Below are 3,232 nucleotides of genomic sequence, written 5' to 3'. Positions count from 1 at the left end.
AAAGGGAGAAAAAGAAAGTGCCGCGAGAGAAAAAGGAGAAGAGGAAGAGGAAGATATCAAAAAACTGAATGTCGCGAAGAGTTTGCGGTTTATTTAAAATGAAACTGGGCATCGATTTCTCTTGATAGCCGATGTCTATATGACTATAAACGTCAGTTCTGTTACTAATTCGACGTCCAAATTAAACTTTTCAACTGACCTTCTGAATCCAATTAGACGTTGGTAATCAGGGTAACCGACGTCTAAGAAGTTGAAACGATTGACATTTGATTTCCTATCAGAGATGCTGACGACAGTTGTGATGGGGCGCCGACGTCTATAATGATGCACATCATTACTTACAGGCACATAGACGTCGGTGCCCCTTCTAACCAACATCTATGGCCCTCTAGTTTGGTGAATCTAATTAATTATAGGCACGTCGACGTCGCTTGCACAGATCCCCGATGTCTAAATTGAAGATTTTTTATCTTCCCGCCTTCCATTCAGGCCGTAGATGTTGCTTTTTGACTACACGACGTCTAATCGCCTGGGAATTAGGTGAAAGCATTAATTGCCCCCCTATAGACGTCGGCCCCCCGTGAACACCGACGTCACAGGACTGTCTTCTGACCTACCTCAGGCCATTAGACGTCTGTTTGCAGCAGTGTGGACGTCTACAATATCATAGACGTCGCATTGTCTAGAAACCGACATCTAGGTTACCAAGCTATTTACGATAATGCCACCGTCCACTCATATACGTCGGATTATCAAAAAACCGACGTCTATTGGGTGACGTTAAACAATGTTTTTGCACTAGTGAGCATTCAGTAAGGCTTCCCCCAACATGAAACGATTCATGTGCCTCTGAAAACTCTCATTGTGACATGTGAATATAAACTCTTGCATAAAAGTCAGCGGATGAGAATTGATCAAAGTGTCTGCTTGAAATCATGAAATCATCCTTCCCATATATATATATATATATAGTCACTTAGATAAGAGTAACAAAAGTATGAGCTTTATTAGGATATATATTTTAGACTACAGACACAGAGAAAGGAACATCATTCAATTTTCCTGGCAATAGAGCATTTAGTTTCAAAGTTTTCTTCATAGGGAAATGAGCTTTAGGATCAAAGACCTCATTAATAAGACTAGTGTTTAACAGAAAATCTGGTTTCTTAACATAACAACATCCCCCATTGGCTTTGAACATTTTTTGCATCAACCAGAGAGACCTAACATATCCCTGTCATGGAATGGAACCACGCACAATGAAAACTGATTAGTGGACATCTTGCATGACCTCAATATCATTTAGTCAATAACACACTACATCATGTTACATTTTAGTATAACTTAAAGTAATTTTGAATAAGAAAAGTTTTTCCTGACTTTCAAAGAGCGAAATTGCTAGCTAGACTTCAAATGTTTAGTGTAGTATCTTGTTATTTATTTTTTTTATTCATATAACTCGTTATATTCCATGCATCCACCCGATCAATGGGTTATAATTTGTTGAGGCAATACAGAGTGCCTTTTGGATACACTCTCAGTATATTCCGCTGAGTAAACCTGCCAACAACCAAGAAAGTAATACTTCTCTTTTTATTTGCAAATAAACCAAACATCCTGCAATGGATTTGTTTCAAAGTAGAATAGAATAGAGGGGCTTTGGATATGTTTCAGTTTACAACGAATAGGAAAACCATTAGTTATGTCACCTAAAAATTAACGACACAAGGACAATAAAAAATCAATGAAATAACATAATAACAGTCATGTTAATTTGTGTGACATTGTGATAGTAGAGTGATAGACACACATCCTTATACACCAGTGCATTAGAGTGAAACACTATCTTGGGTGAGGATTGGTTCTACATAATTCAGTAAAGCATTTTGCCATGACTGTTGATCTCTTCTAAAATGTGGCATTTGATTGATTGAATATATTGTGAGCACCAAAATGGAAGGATAATCTGTATACCTTTCTAGTCATTTCAAGTTAACCAAGTGCGATAAATTTTGCTATGTCTGTGAAAATATTTTTTGTGTTAGAGCCAGATACCTTTTGCTTGAGGACAAACAAGGTTCTAAGTTGGGGGGAGTTGATAAGGATATATTTTACCTTGATTTCAGTAATGAATTAAGAGAAAATGTCAACTCTTCCTTAACCTTCTACCTTGTAAATCCAAGTTTTCTCTTAGTTTGTTAAGTGGTTGCACTTTAAGCTTTAATGAAATATTTTGATCACTAATCCCTGCTTTTATGTGCTTAAAGTAGTTGGAAGAAGTCTATGCATCAAATGAAGGCGTTGGAACCCAAAGAAAGCAAGAAAAACAACAAAAAAGGTGAATTCTGGAATGCTGCCACTGGATTGTCGTTGGGCTATCGCTTGAGCGCTCTGCTCTCTGGAAGGTTGTCGTTGGGCTATCGTCGAGCTAGCGCTTGAGCGGTGACGATGCTGATGTGGCAAATTTGATGTATTTAGGTCTCAAACGCGAAGAGCTTGACATCTTTGGCTACCCAGAAATAATTTCTCTCAATAGGAGCTCTTGGAGGCGAGCTAGGAGCTGTGGGAACAATCCTTCTTCATCCTTGGGTCTTCTTCCTTCTTCCATTTCCACCATTGTTGCAAGCTTGAGCTCTCCATTCATGGAGATCTAGTTTCATTGTTGTTGAGGGATTGATGTAGCCACCGAACTCTTATGTAAACTACTATGTTTTGAATGAATATATGTCTCTTTCATTGATTGTTAGTGTTTAATTTCTTCTCTTAATGCTTGTTGGGAAGTTGTTACCCATGACATGATTTTAGGATTTGCTTGATATTGGTAAATGTTGGGTAAATCTGGACTTGGGTTAAACACCTAAAGGAAGTAATATTTAGGGATAGAACTAGGACCTTTGGTTATCTTAAAATCTCAATTCTTAATGCGGAAATAATTGTTAGGTTTTCCAAGGGATTGGAGCCTAATAAGGAAGTCTAGGCTCTTTCTACCAAGGGATTGAGGTTTGAGTAAATTAGTAGATTGATGTTGACATATTAATGAAAAGGAAGTGATTTTATATACATAAGAGTGAAGTAGGTGAAATCATACACCCCAACAATATCATTCCATATAATTTCTAATCCTTCCATTTCAAAGTGTTTCGGTACCTAAGATCTCTTTTATCATTCATGTTTCATGTTTACTTTAATTGCACCAAAACCCAATTTATGGAAGCATTCTTTAGTCTAGGTT

Source organism: Vigna radiata, chromosome 9, assembly GCF_000741045.1.
Source record: "Vigna radiata var. radiata cultivar VC1973A chromosome 9, Vradiata_ver6, whole genome shotgun sequence".
NCBI lineage: Eukaryota > Viridiplantae > Streptophyta > Magnoliopsida > Fabales > Fabaceae > Vigna > Vigna radiata.
The sequence above is the reverse complement of the archived record's forward strand: the minus strand, read 5'-3'. Positions refer to the sequence as shown.